Genomic DNA, 19,650 nt, shown 5'->3' on the forward strand with positions numbered 1-19,650 from the left:
AAAGTGGGTGTCAAACACTGTCACATCAGAGAGCAAGTGTTTTAAATTTTCACAATGTGGCACCATATGTCTGTGTAAAAACTGAGCCCTGGTCTCGTAATTCCAAGTAATGTCTCCTAATCACAAAGTTATCCCTCCTCTTTCATTTTCCCTTCTCTTCCTTTATTAAACATCACTGGAAACCTCACATATGGACAAGTAACATTTGGAGGTTGCAAACATCAGGTACTGGAAAGAGACTCTTCTTCCCAAATGTGCAAAAATAATGTAGCATTAATCTTCAGGTGATAAAAATCAGATAGACTTTGACAAGGTGCTTCATTCAATTGTGATCTTTAGATATTGGACAGATGTAAAGATTTTGTGAGTTTGATTTGGCCACAGTTCTCCTGGTGGTGAAGTCACAAGAGTGTTACGTAGGACATCCAAAGGAGCGCCAATGAAACATTTATAAAATCCATTTATTCAGCCCTTCACATATTCTGCATGCATTACATATTTTAAAAAAAATTAAAATAAAATATTAGTGCTATTTTTGTATCCTGCTATCTATAACACTAAACCTCATTGCTACCAAGAGTCCCACTGTACAGGCCTCAAAGCCAGACAAAATGATCAGTATGACATTTTATACTATATGACATTTTATACTATACTAGTTTAGCTAAAGTATCTTTTTGTATATAACATCTAAATTATAAAAGTCCATAACCCTGCTGTCGGTCAAAGTTTTCAACAAATCTTTATGTCATTAGGAGGAGATTTTTGGATGTCTAACAGTAAAAAACACTCTGTAGGATAACCGTGTTATTTCCACTCCAATTCATCTGATGAAATGTGTTTTACCCATGAATACTCATGTTCTATATATTTTTTTAGTCTCTAAGGTGCCAAAGGACCACTTAGTTTAAAATACTGGTTTCTAGCCATGATGAATAATAAAATATCAGACCTTAAAACTGTCTCTGAAACAGTACTGGACACTGTCTGTCCTAGACTTTGGGTTACTGTAATCTGAAAAGCATATTCCAGATTTTGGGGAAAGAAACAACATTTCTTTGACAATTTTAGTTTATTTTGTGGAAATTCTTTGAAGTTAAGATAAAATTATCCCACCTAAAATGAATTAGCTGGCAGAGTACAAGTGACACAGTAAAATATGTGCAAGCAGATGAAATGTATTAGAATTGAAATTCCTTTCATGGTTATCACCACCACATATTTTATATATCCACTGTACACAAAATATCTATGTGAAAAATTCCCTGCAAAAGCTATACCAAAAGAACATTAATTTTTCTCATGGCATTAAGGTTACATGTCCTTTAACTTTGCTCCCTTGCATGTATGTTGTATGATACAACCCTAACTACTTAATCACATGCTATTTCCCAAATAATACACCATCTTTCTAAATTTTGTTTATAAATTTAGGTCCCAATCCTGCACTAGGATTCTGTCAAGGCACAAACATTTCTCTATGTGGAGCAATTTTCAGAGATGACGGGAGTAATCCTGCAAATTATTTTGAGTTCAGTATCACTGGAATTATTTATGTGCATAAAGATTACTTTTGTAAGTAAATGTTTTCTGTATGAGATCTCAATTTGGTGGGTAGAAGCAGATTCCAAGGGGACATAAACACATTTCTTTTTCTATGGCTACATGGAGTGGAGGAAGGTAGGGTAGAAGTGGGAAGAATCCTGAAATGTTTTATTATTATAGTATGGAATCAGTGTACAGAAAATATTGGCTATTAGTAATGTTCATGATTTTCTTCTACAGGGTACATAGGACAGAGTCCATGAAAGTTGTTTGTATAAACAATGTGCATATATAGTTATATTAATCCTGCTATTCATTGTACACCTTGCAAGATGAATCTTACCAAACTATATAAAAACACTATATATTAGACTGTGTAATCTGAGAAATTATATTTGATAATGTAATTATAGGCTTTATCATTAGGTATATGCATGAGGGGGAAGAGTTAATGTTGCATTTATAGGCTTAATTTTGTAATTTCCTGACTTTTAAATTCTTAACTATCTAATTTTAATGTTTTCTTAATATAATTTGTATATACAATGTCATATAGTCTATTTAGATAGATAGATAAGATTTATATTTAAATATGGAATAAATTGGTACAAAGGTTTTAGTATAGCATGAACTGCCTTACTCTTTAATGGTGAAGGCACAAGAGAGGTTACACAAGTCATCCCATAGGAGATCCAGTAAAACTTTTATACAACATTTCCTCATTGTATATTCTCTGTATCTTCTATATTTTTCAGAGAAGCTATAAAGAAATATATTTAAACATTTTAAAACTGATTTTGCAATCCTCTGCTTATAAATCCAGGCAGACTTGATTACTGCAAATTCAAGCTTTCAGGCCCTCAACAGCTGAGACATTATTTCTAAAAATGGCTTAAATAACTTTTCCAAACATAACAATGTCAGTTTTAAAAGGTCTGATAGCTCAGGACCATACACCAGGTAAAGAAAGTACCTCTTGTTACATTTCAAACAAGCATCATCATATTTTTTTTCATGCTGCTCCTCACATTTGGAGGCACTCCCCCAAAATATTTTTTAAAAACCTCTAAATTCTTAACCTCGTGCAAAAGCCTCCTCAAAATGCTCATTTGTCATGATCCCTACAAAAACGTTTGACAACAGTTACATGACTGATGTGCTGAAACCGCCACTGTTATACTGACCAATATTGTCTCATTGATTCCTTGTGCCTCAGCCCCATCTGTCTGTCTGTATCCATCTGTTGTCTCTTGTCTTATGATTAAATTGTAGGTTCATTAGGGAGGGGACTGTCTTTTTGCTCTGTATTAGTACAGTACCTGGCACAATGAGGTCCTGGTCCATAAGTAGGACTCCTAGGAACTATGATAATATGACTAACAATAAATAAACAGCGATAATCATCATTGACAATTAGCAAATAGAACAGCTGGAATCTCCATTTTCCAGGGATATATTCTCAAATCCCTTTTCTAGCTATGAGGAGCTATTAGATCATTTACCTTAGCGCTGTCTTGTGTCAAAGTGACTATTCCTCGCTTTGCACTGCAGCCTAGTGTAAAGTAGGGATTGTTTTGCAGTTGCTTAGAGGTTTGAAGTGTTAGTTGTGCTCCTGACAGAGAAGGGCTGAGTGTTGCAAAGAGATTCAGAGGTGCTAGCATATCAGGTAAGTGCTTCTCTTTATTATTCTAAGTAAATCAATAAATAATTAAAGAGTGAATGCAAATATATCATATGGGTACTGTTGTTAAGGTGAGACACAACAGACTGCTGGTAAGAAACTGGTCTTTATTTCCTGGTCAAAGACACCTGACATGCTTCAGGATTATAAAATACCTGACTCAGAACAGAAGTCAGCATCCACTCATGTCAGTAGCTGGCTACGGTTGTAGATGGCAACAATTGGCACCACTGTCTATCCAATACACAATAGCTGATACAATCGTCCAAAAATGTATTCCTCTAACAAAGTATTTGACAATAAAATGGAAAAAAGAATCAAACAGTCTAGCTAGCTAAAAGTATTACACCTGCTAGAGATCTGTGGCTACATCTAGACTACATGGCTCCGTCGACGGAGCCATATAAAATAGTTTATTCGGCATTGTCAAAGAAGCGGGGATTTAAATAATGAGGCATACCGGAGCGATCGACAAAGGCTTCCTTTGTTGACCATGCCGCGTCTAGACTGCCGTGCTATGCCGGATCAGCTGATCGTCAGCACAGCACAGTGGCCATTTTTATTTTAATGAAGCGGGGATTATTTAAATCCCCGCTTCTTTGACTATGCTGAATAAACCATTTTACATGGCTCCATCGACGGAGCCATATCGTCTAGATGTAGCCCGTCTGACTACTAGAAAAATTGATCTAATGAATAAACTATTCAATGCAAAATGGCAAAATTAAGCAAATAAATTTGTGAAATAGTATTTGAACTGTTTAATACAGGGGTGGAGGAAACCTTTTTAGGTCGGGGGGGCGCTGACCCACAGAAAAATCAGATGGGGGCCTCACACAATTAAAAAGCAAAAAAACAAAAACAAAACCACACCAATCAAACCCTCACTGATGTGGAAAGAGAAAGACACTCCCTGTATTCCCCTTGCGCACCGGAACCTACGGGGGCCCAGGCTAGTAGCTCCAGCCCCGCAGTGGAGTGGCGAGGTGGAAGAAAGGCGAGGTGGAGCACCAGCAGAGGCTCCCCAATGTTAGGGGAAAGCCCTGAGTCTCGGGAGCCACATCCAATCCCTAGAGTTTAGGTTCCCCACGCCTGGTTTAATATATATAAGCACATATTAGCCATATATATCTACTTGTTCTTTTTACAGTTTTACTGACTTTTACCATCTTGTCTATTAGAGGTTCTCAAACTGGGGGAAGGGATTCAAACAATAATCATAGAATCATAGAATCATAGGACTGGAAGGGACCTCAAGAGGTCATCGAGTCCAGCCCCCCGCCCTCAAGGCAGGACCAAGCTCCACCTACACCATCCCTGACAGATGTCTATCTAACCTGTTCTTAAATATCTCCAGAGAGGGAGATTCCACCACCTCCCTTGGCAATTTATTCCAATATTTGACCACCCTGACAGTTAGGAATTTTTTCCTAATGTCCAATCTAAACCTCCCCTGCTGCACTTTAAGCCCATTACTCCTTGTCCTGTCCTCAGAAACCAAGAGGAACAAATTTTCTCCTTCCTCCTTGTGACACCCTTTTAGATATTTGAAAACCGCTATCATGTCCCCCCTTAATCTTCTTTTTTCCAAACTAAACAAGCCCAGTTCATGAAGCCTGGCTTCATAGGTCATGTTCTCTAGACCTTTAATCATTCTTGTCGCTCTTCTCTGTACCCTTTCCAATTTCTCCACATCTTTCTTGAAATGTGGCGCCCAGAACTGGACACAGTACTCCAGCTGAGGCCTAACTAGTGCAGAGTAGAGCGGCAGAATGACTTCACGAGTTTTGCTTACAACACACCTGTTGATACAACCTAGAATCATATTTGCTTTTTTGGCAACGGCATCACACTGTTGACTCATATTCAACTTGTGGTCCACTATGACCCCTAGATCCCTTTCTGCCATGCTCCTTCCTAGACAGTCGCTTCCCATCTTGTATGTATGGAACTGATTGTTCCTTCCTAAGTGGAGCACTTTGCATTTCTCTTTATTAAACCTCATCCTGTTTACCTCTGACCATTTCTCTAACTTGCTAAGGTCATTTTGAATTATGTCCCTATCCTCCAAAGAAGTCGCAACCCCACCCAGTTTGGTATCATCCGCAAACTTAATAAGCGTACTCTCTATCCCAATATCTACATCATTGATGAAGATATTGAAAGGTACGGGTCCCAAAACAGACCCTTGAGGAACTCCACTTGTTATCCCTTTCCAGCAGGATTTAGAACCGTTAACAACAACTCTCTGACTACGGTTATCCAGCCAATTATGCACCCACCTTATCGTGGCCCTATCTAAGTTATATTTGCCTAGTTTATCAATAAGAATATCATGCGAGACCGTATCAAATGCCTTACTAAAGTCTAGGTATATGACATCCACCGCTTCTCCCTTATCCACAAGGCTCGTTATCTTATCAAAGAAAGCTATCAGATTAGTTTGGCATGACTTGTTCTTCACAAACCCATGCTGGCTATTCCCTATCACTTTATTACCTTCCAAGTGTTTGCATAGGATTTCCTTAATTACCTGCTCCATTATCTTCCCTGGGACAGACGTTAAACTGACCGGTCTGTAGTTTCCTGGGTTGTTCTTATTCCCCTTTTTATAGATGGGCACAATATTTGCCCTTTTCCAGTCTTCTGGAATCTCCCCTGTCTGCCATGATTTTTCAAAGATCATAGCTAAAGGCTCAGATACCTCCTCTATCAGCTCCTTGAGTATCCTGGGATGCATTTCATCAGGACCTGGTGACTTGCTGACATCTAACTTTCCTAAGTGACTTTTAACATAAAATATCTCCTCATAACTCCGCATCACCATCTGAAAGATCCTAGAGAAAATTCTGATCTTTGTTATATGAGTATAAATTAGGAATAATTCTAATGAAATCATTATTAGTAGATCTGTTCAAAAATAGTAATAGAAATGTAGCCGTGTTAGTCTGGTGTAGCTGAAGCAAAATACAGGACTATGTAGCACTTTAAAGACTAACAAGATGGTTTATTAGATGATGAGCTTTCATGGGCCAGACCCACTTCCTCAGATCAAGTAGTGGAAGAAAATAGTCACAAACATATATACCAAAGGATACAATTAAAAATGACTTTTTTATCCCACAAAAATGTGATGAAAACCCAATTTTTTGTCAGAATTTTGAAGTTTTAATTTAAAAAAAGAAAATTAGTCTTAAACACTTTTTTTATGAAAATTAATGTTATGGGGAGGGTTAGGGTTACTTGAAAAAACATTTGTTCAAAAAATGTTTTGCTAGAAAAATTTTGATCAGCTTTAAATGTTACACCTGACTTACACCAATACAAGTCATCCAGATTCTGATATCTTTTGCTTTGAGTAAGGGTTGCAGATAGTGGACCGTGGATAGCAGATTCCTTGTGTCATCTTAATGGTGAAAAATAATACATAGTTTTCTTTTAAAATTAAAGATACTCTAGAGCAGTGTTTCTCAAACTGTGCTTCGCGGAGCCCCAGGGCTCCACGAGACATCTCTGGGGGCTCTTGCAAGGTTGACGAACTGGAAACATCAATAGGTACAACACATACAATCAGTGGACTGCTGGGGCTCTGCATAAATTTTTACGCATGTAAAGGGCTCCAGAGCCCAAAAAGTTTGAGAACCGCTGCTCTAGAGCAAAGAAATTGTCATAGCTTCATTGACTTTGATGAACAGTCCCTCCATTTTAAAGCTTAAACCAACTGCCTTCTAGCAAAGAAACAGGTGATATTAGCAAAGTAATCAAGATAATTCCAGAGATATCAAGAGATTTTAATGATAGTATAGTAACCACAAGAATGAACCCTAAATGTTTGATAGTGTTAGAATGCTGAGGCATCCAAAAAGACTTATTACATAATGTTCTGAGTCTGCTTTTTATTTTATTAATCAGTAAAATTCTAATAAATGTCATAGTGCATAATTATAATAGTGTTGTTTCAGCATAATAGTGCATTTCCCCAGATACATTTTCTTTCCCCTGTACAGAGGGCCCAGTCTCTTTTGCAAGACTATGTACTCATCAATGAACAAATATCATTTACAACTTTTTTTAAACTTGTGAAACTTGTGATGGACATATTTATAGGCCTCTCTTTGCAAGGTGTCAATTTTTTCAGGTTAACAGCATTTGTTCTGCATTTGGAACCAGAGTAGTCTTCATGTCCGATTCCTATGCAGGTTCACATTTTTGTATTGTCAGTTTATGTTTTTCATTTATGTTGTTCAGTTCTCATGTGTGCAACAGATTTTTAGCACCTCTCCTGACTGGTTCATTCTGTGCTGTACTTCCAAGTGTACAACTAAGGTCTACAGATATTTAACCGTTTTTTTGTCTAGTGCTTTTTCTTTTCTAATGTGAAGGTAATTACTATGCTCATGAGAGTTGTTCTCCACAGGATTACCCATATTACTTTGAAGGATTATAAGAAGTCCTTTATTTCATCTCTGTGAAATATACATCTAAGAATAAGGCATTGTCATGATTTAATGTATGGTTCAAGGGTTGATTGCAATGATAGGAAAATGGGACAGTGATCTATGGGAAACAAAGGCAAGATTTTATATTCTTGAATTTCTAGCTGGTCTTTAAGGCTGAAAGAGAGATCTTTTTGGATTAAAATGTGGATACAATAAAGAAGCAGGCATAATTCCTATGCTTTCAGTGTTGGTGCTTCCCTGGATATGTATCAGACCTAGTTCTTTCCTTTCATTGTTAATTATTATTGAGGTTTCATTTTCTTATTTCAGAGTAGATTATCATCTATCTTCAGAATTAGAAGAACAATTCATATTCCTCATCTAACTAAATGAGTTGAAGGAAGCAAATTTTTCTCTCCCTTCTTCCTGGCCTTTAAACTCTGCAAACTAGTTGCAACTACTTGACAAAAACCTGACCATTTCTGCATGTGTACTGTTATGTAGAGGGTCTAAGTTGTAATGTAACATGTCACTGAAAAATATCAAAACAGCTATATGTCCTAGACTTTTTGTACTCTACTCTTTAGCAGGTTTTAATTCACATGACCATTTTTCCATGTTCCAGAACTGAACCCCTTTTATTCATCTGTGTTAATGAAAGTAATAACTTTGATTGTCATGACCAAACCTGTGGCTTAATCAACAGGCAAACCTAAGCTTCTGCAGATAAAGCTAGAGTATTAACTCACAGAGCCACTTAAACCGATGGTGATACTTTTTAAATGTTTGCTGAACATCTGAGTATAGATTCCTACTTCTATCTCTGTTATTTTTCCTTATACAAACCATCAAAATTCCAAGGGTTGAGCATGAGATGACATTTTCTCATGTTTCAACCTATGTTATGTTAGCTGTCTTTAATTAAAATGAGCTTTTCCAGGTGTTCACATTTTGATTCTGTAAAATATTAATATTTTCCTCTCATCTGATGTCAAAATCATTACTTTTTCCTATATCTCCTTTTGACTATTTTTAAATAATTCATTTATCCATTTTCCAGGCCTTAGAGAACACTGTGCTTTTCTTTTTAGACACTATGATCTTTTTAAATCTATATACTTCTCCTCAACTATCACTTTTTATTTATTCAACCTAAGAAGTCAGTTAGTTACAGTTATGTTAAAGCACACACATGTTTATCATGTCTTCCATCCGCTCAGCAATCTTAGACTAATTAGAAACAAATATAATATGCTGAAGCCAATCAGTCATTAAAAATTATTCCAATAGGTCTCTGTAATATTGAGCCAATAAGAGTTAAGCAACCAGCCAGCAGAGTGACCCAGAAGCGACTCTTAAGGACATATTAGAAGAGTATTGAAATGGTAAACAGGGCCATTATTCCCAGATAGTTATCAGTCATTTAAGTAGACTAGTGATAGAAATGTAGCCATGTTAGTCTGGGGTAGTTGAAGCAAAATGCAGGACAATGTAGCACTTTAAAGACTAACAAGATGGTTTATTAGATGATGAGCTTTCGTGGGCCAGACCCACTTCCTCAGATCAAATAGTGGAAGAAAGTAGTCACAACCATATATACCAAAGGATACAATTAAAAAAATGAACAAATATGAAAAGGACAAATCACATTGCAGAACAGAAGGGGGATGCGGGGGGGTGGGAAGGGGGAGGAAGGAAGGTAAGTGTCTGTGAATTGCTGATATTAAAGGTAGGGAGAGTGGGATGTTTGTGAGTTAATGGTATTACAGGTGATAATTGGGGAAACTGTCTTGGTAATAGACTAGAATCCTTAATATGTATGCATGTACAGATAGAGAATCAAAGGGTATGTACTAAGTATTTGTCTGTGTTTACCTATATCTTGTAAGCAGTTTAACAATGTGATCTAATTAGCTTGTACATGCTAAAATTCTGTTCCTGTCTCATAATTCTTCATTACCATATTATGTTGATTCAGAGATCAAAAGAGGATATTATCATTTAGCTGGAACTTGTGGTGTTATTATTGTCCTCATTTCTCTTTCAACCTTGTAATTCTGCATAGTAAACTATTGTGAATTGTTTTAGTAATTTTGATGGCTTGAATGTATTGTCTGAGAAAGATGCCATTGAATATAGATCAAACTGTCCACTTGCTTTCATCAAAGCCCTCATGGTGGATCAACACCTCCCTTGCTTTACCTATAAAGGAAGCCCTGCCCCTGATCCTTTTTCTCTCTCATCTGCTTAAACTTTTACAAGGAAAGAAAGACTCAAGACTGAGGTCTCAAAGAGTACATCTACACAGCAGGGATAAAGTCGAATTAAGCTTGTGCAAAATCCCCTTGCACAAAAAGAAACAGCAGAAAATATGCTAATGATGTCATGACTTATGCTAATGAGTCCCTCATAAGCATATTTTCTTCTGCAAAAACTCAACTTAACTGGGAGTTAGGTCGAATTTAACTGTATTAGGCTGATTTTCTAAACAATGAGTTCATACCACCAAACTGATCTGTCAATTTTAAGGGTTGTTAAACTCAATTCTGGTATTCCTGCTTTTCTCAAGGAGTAACATTAAATTCAACCTTGCATAGTTGATTTTAGGGTAGTACAGGTGCAGCGTTGGGAAAGTCAATGTTCTTAGCTACTGAGAGGTGTCCTACACTGGACATTCAACTCTGCTGTTCTCCAGGTGCACAGGAAAAGCCTTGGGAAAATTTGAATTTCATTTCCTGTGTAGCTAGCATGGTGAGAGACCTCAGAGCAGGCAGGCAGCACACCTGACCATAAATGCCCAGGGTTACAAATGAGGACCATCATGAAATGTACAGGAGATCCTGGACCTCATTGCTGTGTGGGGAGAAGAATCTGTTCAGGCAGAACTATGAAGCAGCAAAAATAATGCTGATCTCTATGCCAAGTTCCGAAAAGACATGGTGGAGAAAGAATACACTAGGGTTGTCCACCAGTTACACATGAAATTAAGAAGTTCAGGCAAGCGTACCAGAAGACAAAGGAGGCAAACAGATGGTCTGGCCACAAATGTGACATCACTTGAATGAGTAGCTGCATGGGATTCTAGTGGGGGACCCAACCAATTTCCTAAGTCAGGATGTGGATTCCTCCCAAAAGACTCCTCTGGCAGCCTTGGGCAGCAGTATGAAGGACAGTGTAAAGGAGGAGAATGGTCAGCAGGTTAGTGGAGTATCTAATATCACCAATTGCCAGAACCAACTTTGGAGACAACCCCCTCCTAGTTTATCTCACTGGTAGGCTCTGAAAGTGGGGAGGGCATTTTTGACATGCTACAGGTGGGTTAAGGCAATTGGGTGTGATTTGTGCTGGCTCCGGAACAGCTTGTTAACATCTCTGGAGATGGCTCCCTGCACATCTCCATGAAGCTGTCACATAGGAACTCTTTAATCTTTCTCACAAGGTTTCTTGGGGGCTTGCTTTATTCCATCCTCCATAGTAGGACACCTTACCATGCCAAGCCAGCAGTATTTGCAAAAGCAAAACAGCTAACTCCAACCTATCCCTTACCATATCTTCCACCAAACTGAGTCAGCTGTCTCCTTAAGATCTCTGTAGTATATCTGCCACATAGACATCACTTAAAAGCATAATTGTAGCCTTTTACATAACATATGCCTATTGTCTTTGGACAGACCTTCCTTTATGCTAAGAGATTAGGTTTTATGCACCACAGTTTATCTCCTGTGAAGTCTGCCCTTCACTTTTTGTTACAGCAGGAACAGTAGCAAGCCCTGCAATTTGCCCACTTGGACAGCGTGCGATTAAGTGACTGAAGAAAAATGTTGCTGCAGAAGGTGCAAGCAGAGCGTGAGGACAGAAGAGCATGCAGAGAATGTGAAGATACAGGAGAACGTCTTGAAGGTCATGGCAGAAACTATGATGTGCAAGGTGGACTCACAAGACATCCAGATGCACAGGCAGCACTCCGGCCCCTACGGAACCACATTCCCTCTTCACCAAATTCCATTGCTTCCTCTCCCAGGCATCCTAGAATGCAGGGAGAGGGACAGTGAAGGGCAGCCTCACACTCAACCCCCAAGTGTTATGCTTATAAGAAGCACACGGGACCTTTTTCTGGGGGGTCGAGGCAAAACACCAATTATTGCAAATACAGAATAGAAACGTTCATTCACGCACACATACACACATACAAAGTTACCAAGTCTTATTGGTACTGTCAGCCTAGTGGCCAATTAGACTGGGCACAAGGAAGGAAATGGGTTCTGTCGACCGAGGTCCAGTGCTCTGAAGTTGTCTTCTGAGAGCTAACCCAAAGCGTCCTGACTACACACCGCACTTTAAAGTTGTAAGTTCCAACTTTAAAAGATTGTTTTTGCAGTGTCATGCTAGAGTCATCTAATTGTTTTATCTCAAGGCTGCTTCCATTGCCATGCGTCATCGGTGACTTTGATCAATGTCCTATGAGTGACTGCAGCTGGTGTATCTCATTCACAGAATTTCTCATGGTGGTGGGAAACACACATGCAGGGCACTGCCCCAAGGTGGGGGGATCAGGGAGGTGGCTTGGCTTCCCATAAGGGGCAGGGCCCCAGAAGAAGGGGAAGCACTGCAGGTGTAGTCACTGACTGCCCATGCCTATAAAAAATTTCTTACTAACTTATAATGCCTAGAATATATTTTAATACCTAGCAGCTGGTATAAAACAAAGCTTATGTAACAAAATCTATATAACTATATAAAACAAAGCTATACAATAAAGCCTATATAACAGGGGTGGACAATAATTTTTTGCTACAGGCCACTTCAGAAATTTTTGAAACAGCCCCAGGCCACACCAGAAATGGCAGGGCCTCAAGCAGAAGGGGCAGGGCCAGAATACTTCCCTGTTTCCCCACCCACAGACCATGATTGGACTGGGGGTAGGTTAGCACGTGAAGTCTGCTCCCCACCCCTAAGGTTCCCTCTAGGTGCCCAGGTAGTGGAAGGAGACTTTGTGCACTCCCCCTTCTGCCTCCAGGCCAATCAGGGCTTGGGGGCAGGGGAGTGCATGAAGTATCCTCCTGTCCTGCCAGGAGCACCTGGTGCTTCTAAGCACCACGTGCTCCTTGCAGGGTGGGAGCTGGGCAGAGGAATCTTCACATGCTCCCTCCACCCCCAGCCAATCAGGACTTGGGGACAGGGCAGCGCATGAAGTCTTCTACCACCCTGCCAGGAGTGCATGATGATTCTAAGTGCCATGGACTCCTGGCAGGATGGGGGAAACTTTGTGCGCTTCTCCTGCACCAGGCCCTAATTGGTCTGGGGGTGGGGGAACAGCAGGGCCTCTGCAGGCTGAATCAACCCACTTGGCTGGCTGAATGTGGCCCATGGAGGCTCTTTTGTTCACCTCTGCTATATAACTACTACTACTGGTCAAGCCTACTAGGGATATGTCCTGGGACAAAAGACTGTCCTCACACCTGATTGATTGCTGCACGGGGGGATTGTAATATACAACTTTCCCTTCTCTCCCCCCACCCACTCAAAGCTTCTGCCTGAATCCTTTTCTGTCCCTGTTTTCCCTAAATTAAAAAATGCATGATTTCTCAACAACAATCGATGAATTACTTATGTCGATCAGAGAGTTAACAGGGTTTATAGACAAGCACACTTAATGAAGGGGCAATGCACAAGATGGTCATATCACTGACTGTCCATTCACAACACTGTTTTTCAAAGCCTTTCTGATTTGAAGTGCCCCTCTCTGTGCTCCCCTTATCGCCATGGTGTCTGCTTGCTCATAATCAGGGCTCGACCAAGTATTTAATCTACTCGCCCGTGGTGAGTAGTTTTCAGCCAGGCGCCCTGTTCATTTGCGGCGCACACATGTGCAATGTAGGTCTTGCACATGTGCAGTGTGGGGCTGGTGAGCGGTTTTCAAGCACTGCTCGTTCGTCAAGCACTGCTCATAATTAATGTCTAAGCAGACTGATTTAAAACTTTCCCCTTTACTCTCACAGGTATTATGGAGCATACAGAAGGAAGCCTCAACAATGGGAATGTTGCTTTTGTTGAGGTCTAACCTAGTCAGTAAACTTCACAACCTTTCCTTTAAATGTCCAAAAGCACATTCTCCCACCATCTGCACTTACTCAGCTTGTCATTGAACTACACCAAACAGCAGTCCAGGCTGCGTGTGTACAGCTTCATGAGCCACAGGAGCAAGGGGTAGGCTGGGTCTCCAAGAATCACTATTGGCATGTCAATACCTCCAAAGTTAATTTTCTGGTCTGGGAGGAAAGTTCCATCTTACAACTTTCTGAAGAGACTAGAGTTCTAAAAGGATAGTATTGATTGTTTGTCTACTTGGATCATAGCAGCCACAATTGTAGATTCCCCCACTCCCAAAACGAAGTGGGCTGTGCCCACGAAAGCTCATGATCCCATCTACATGTTTTGTTAGTCTATTAAGTGCTACCAGACCATTTGTTGTTTTTGACTGGTAAGTGTCTGGCATTGTAAGCTTCTTCAGGGCTATTCTCACTCACTTCTCAACAGTCAAAGTAGGTCTCATTTTGATATTGTTGCACTTCAGGGTGGAGAAAAGCAATTCGCAAACTGCCATGGAAGTTGCCTTATGCATGCAAAAGTTTTGCAGCCATTGCTGATCTTCCCAAAGCTGCATCACTATACAGTCCCATCAGTCTGTGCTTGTCTCATGGTACCAGAACCAGCGTTTCACTGTAACAAGCGTATTGAATACTACTAGCATCTGCCAATCACTTACCTCAAGTGCTTCACAGAAGAGTATGTTCACAGCCCCCTGAGATTCTTCCTCATTCCAGAAGACCCTGGATACACTCTAGACATACTCAAGCATATGGTACAAGATGGCTAATATAGTTGCCATAGTACTTTGTTTCTGAATGGGGTTCCATGCTTAGCCTACTATGACATGTGCATGGAAAACCAGGGGGAAAAGGGCACAAAAAGATTGTTTGCCATTGCTTTCAAGAGGGTAGGAGGGGAGTTGAGCGCATTATAGGATATTGATGACATGTACCCACAACTACCCACTAAACTATTTTCATCCCATTGGACACTGGGAGCATAACCCAGGATGCAAAGAGGTGGCAGGAACTATGGGATAGCTACCCATTGCTGTCAAAGTCAATGGTAGCCACTGGGAATGCACTATGTTGAACTATTGTGCACACTGGGGACATACACCATTGACTTTACAAAATCAGGTGCTAGAAAATTGACCTGAAATTGGACGTTATCTTTCAGTGTACACAAGGCCTCAGTTTGGCTGATGGGTCTCTGACACAGAACATGGAACAAGGTTTAAATGAGAACTGTGGTTCATGTTCTCCCTCAAAAAGCTCCTGAGTCATCTGATCAGAGTGTAACCTTGACAAATATGCACAGTATAGTCTCTCACAGTTTGAATAACCAAAGAGGCTAAAAACAGAACCATGCACTGCATAATCTCTAACCTCAGGGAACAACAAAAACAGAGAATTGTTATGTCAATCTCATTTCCTTGTTAGGCTCATTTTCATAAACACAGGCCTTTTGTTTTGAATGCCCACACTTCAAATAACATTTACCTATCAATCCCCCAATCACCTTTTCCTTTTTATCTATACTATTTTGTTTCTCTATGCAAAAACAGGAGCAGCTGAGTTGAACTTATATTAACTAACTGTGATTAAATATTTAGGGAAGCGAATTGTGGCTACTCTGCTTGCAGAATGGTTTATATTAAAAGGGAGAGTTGCCAATCTCAGTGTTCATCGGGGGCTCCAAATGTCTGAAGTAGCATTGGCATTTGGGAGCCAAATCTTGCTTAGCATTAAAATGACACCCATGAGTAAAGGAGAAAGATTTATCCCTGGCTTCAGAAGATGGAGATGAATCTCACTTGCCTTTTTGAGTGTTGTGCCTTTAAACACCTTTAAAAGAGGCGTAGTTGATCATTGATAGTCTGTATCTAATGTGGATATTTTTCTTTCTACTAACAAATATGCTCCTTGCAGTATTTTTGAGGAGGAAAGTATATACTGCAGTGTTGTCATATTTTTCCTGGTGTCTCTTTCTTTCCATCTTTTCTCTTTTTCTTAATTAAAAGCTGCTGTAATGAGGGCCTCCACATACCTGCATTCAAAATACCACTCTTGTAACCTACAGTATTCTGAATCCTTATAGTTAGCAAACAGTGGAAAACATGTTTCAGTGGTTTGGTAATAGAATACATAACCTTTCACTTCTGGGTCTGCTCCAAATGACAATGATGGAAAGTTATTATAGTGTTAAGGCTGCTTGGAAGCTTATGTAAAATGAGTTTGTTGCATCAGTTTTGTTCCTTTTGAAGAGCACTCGTCATTCCTTATGTTGTAAGAGCATCAGAGCAAGAAGCGCGTCCTCAAATGTAGCCATATTGTGTCTTGTCTTGGAAAAGGGGGCTGTGATGCAGATAGCTAACATAAATATCAACTAATAGTCCAAAGACTATATGATCATCAGATGCCATTATCTCCAATGGCTGGTGATGGAACACTAGATGGGGAGGGCTCTGAGTTACTGCAGAGACTTCTTTCCCAGATGCCTGGAAGCTGGGTCTGGCTCGGGATCTAATTATTTGGGATTGGGAAGGAATTTTCCCCCAGGTCAGAATGGCATAGACTCTGCAGATTTTCACCTTTCTCTGCAGAATGCGGCATGGGTTACTTGCAGGTTTAAACTAGTGTAAATTGTAAATTCTATGTAATTTAAAATCTTAAATCATGATTTGAAGACTTCAGTAACCCAACCAGAGGCTAGGGAGTGGAGGGGTGAGGTTTTGAGGCCTGTGGTATGTAGGAGGTCACAGTAAATGGCCATGATGGTCCCTTCTGACCTTAAAGTGTAGGAGTCCATGATGCTTAACATGAGACCACTCAAATTAAAGCTGATGGAGCAATAGTGAGCTCCAGCAGTAGCCTACACAAAATGTAGCAACCCACATCATCAATAGATTGGTACAAGCAAATCACCATTGTACTTTGATCCCACCAGTGATTCCGAGTCTGCTTCTATTGTCAATTCAAATCTTTGATCCTGAACTTCAAAGAAGGATCAGTGCAGCTATATCAGTGATTATATCTTCTATATGACGTACTAACTATGTTCCTCTGGACCCAGGCAAGTCATAAAGTTCTGGGCAAAGATCATGACAGCTGAAGGTCACTCCACTGGCTTTGGCTGTGGAAGGAGCTTTGTGAGGTTATACTAATAAACCACACGTAAGGTCCTGCATTCATCCTTCTCTTCTCTTTTGCACCATAGCCAGAGGGAAAGGGATAAAATAATGACAAAACATACAGATGTATACCCTAAGAAGAATATCCTATGTGGGAAGAGAGAAAACAGAAGGCTCCGTGAAGACAATGAAGGACCTTAGTATGCATTTCTAATATACAAAGGAAGCATTTTGATCTGACCATGATGGGCACAATAGAAAACCCAAAGATGGATTAATATAGCACATAACACTACTATTCCTTTATCTCTCTTGGCTACCTTTATTTATTTAAACCTAGCTTTTGAGTTCATTTATTGTATATTTTAACTATTGTAATGGTCTTACGTGGGTGAAAATTAGTATTAATTTATAAAATGATATAAATAGAATCACAACTGGCACTAATTGTCACCCCTCTTTTTTAATTTTAACAGTAAAACTGAGACTGGAATGGGCAATGAAGATGAATGAAAATTCTTCCATCCAGAGGTGCTCTTTCCAGATCAGAGCTGAGGCATGTTCATAAGTGTGGAGAAACTTGAACTGCAGTTACTAGTGCTATATCTGTTCTGACCTAAAGAAACCAAACACTTCATTCCCGAAGGCTCTCAGTCTAGCACATTTAAACCAACACTAATCAACTAGAAAAAATGTCTGTAAACATAATAATAATTAATAATAAACCTGTAAACTAAACAAGCTCTTCTTTGGGAGAAAAACTGAATTAAAAAACTCAGACTTGAGAGTCATTGACTGATATGTGCCAGTAGGCAACACTAGCCCACTCGTGACATCCATAATTTCACACAGCCAGGCCTGCAGACGGGGGACAGGAAATGGTGCAACTGCTCCAGGGCCCAGCAATTCTACAGAGCCTGGGGATCCTGGCCACTGCCTCTGTAGCAGTGCCCAGAGCCTCAGGTCCTTTAAATCACCACTAGCCAGAGCTAGTTTACAGGATCTTTTGAAAAAGGCTTCTGTTTTCGAAAGAACCGGGTCTAGACTGTGGTTTCACTTTTGAAATAGCGCTTTTTCGAAAGAGCACCATGACATGAATATGCAAATGAAGCATGGGAAATTCAAATCCCGGCTTCATTTGCAATGTCGAACTGTCTAATTTCCTCTGTTGAAAGAGGAATGTAGTCTAGACACACCCTACATGGTGCACTCTGGACAGCTCTAAGGGCTGGGTGGAGGGGTGACATGGCACACTCCAAGCTATGGTGATGGCTGCCTCTCCCCCGGTCCCAGCTCTTCCAGGAGCATGGAGCTGCCCTCCCCCACAGCCTGCTAGGGACCCACTATGGCTTTTGGCTCTATGCAGGAAAACCATGAGGGTGGGAAGAGGAACATGAAAATGCCCATTCAATATTGATAAATTCCTTTAATGTTAGACACTCCAGAGATGGAAAGGGAGCTGTATAAAGAGAAAAGACCATGGCTGGGCTTCCAAGAAGACAATGGTGACTCAGAAACCCTTCTGGTGGTGTTGGAAGGGAGGTTGGCAGGATTCCTACATTCTCAAGTCAGAAGGAGCTATTGTGATAATATGATCTGACCTAATGTATAATCCAGGCCATAGAACTTCCCCAAAAAATCCCTAGAGAACATCTTCTAGAAAAACATCCAGCTCCTCTTTGAAGCCTCTCCAATGAATCAACATTTTTCTTGAGAGTCGGTGGCTCAGCATATCAAGGGGGCTGGAGCTATCACCCATTACAGCCAATAGAAGGCTCACTTACATCAATTACAGTTGGATCAGGCCCTAAATGTCAACTGTCAACTTCCAAGAAGTGTGTTTAAAACATGGCTGTATTTTATACTAGGCAGAACAACAAGGCAAAGGGAAGAAGAGAGGATACTAACTATGGAGTTTATACATTTTCTATCAAATAATCACATTCATGCCCTCCTTCAAAGTGCTTCAGCACTGAAATGGTGACATTTGATATCAAAACATTTCATTTTCCTGTGGAAGATCAGTATCAGTATCTGTTGCTTCATTTCTATTATAGGAAAAAGATTAAAAATATAAAAATGTTTAAGAAAAACACTTGGTCAAACATCCCAGTCTATCAGACAATAACAAAATAGGATCGACTTTAATGCAATAAAACAGAAACAACTGTTAACTGCAGCCTTATTTAGACATTTCAGGCTGCCACAAAGAGTGGAGTGATTCTGCTAGTCCAAAAATCTATCATCTCTAGTCAAAGTCCAGTTTTAAGAAGTTTTTTCTACTTTTAAAGATGAGATTGGCTGAAGATTTTCGACTTTAAGTACTTCAGTAAGGAGGATTACTTTTCCATTTCATTGAGTACGATTTAAATAAATAAGACTGAAATGGGAGAGCCATGACCACAATAAACAGCAACAAACTTCATGTGATGACAGGATACGGATCCCTCCCTTAAATCTAAGTAAGGTGTTTTGTATTTACTCTGAAAAACCAGAGATTTTTTTGTAATGCTGATAAATTATAACAGCAGAAGCGGGAGAGGACTGGGACTGAAGGCTGAAAGGAACTGTTAATGCAAACAATGAAATTGCCCCGCAAGAAAGAACGAGCGGTTTGTTATCGTTCATTTTTCGCTAACATATCATTCGATTTCAGCTGTCTCTCTTCTCACCCAGATCCCCACCATTTCTCAGAAGTGTCTGTCTACGGCATCTCATTCTCTTCCTTTCACCAGTATTTCATTCTTTCTTAACTGTCCCTC

The sequence above is a fragment of the Pelodiscus sinensis genome, chromosome 5 (genome assembly GCF_049634645.1).
Source record: "Pelodiscus sinensis isolate JC-2024 chromosome 5, ASM4963464v1, whole genome shotgun sequence".
Lineage (NCBI taxonomy): Eukaryota > Metazoa > Chordata > Testudines > Trionychidae > Pelodiscus > Pelodiscus sinensis.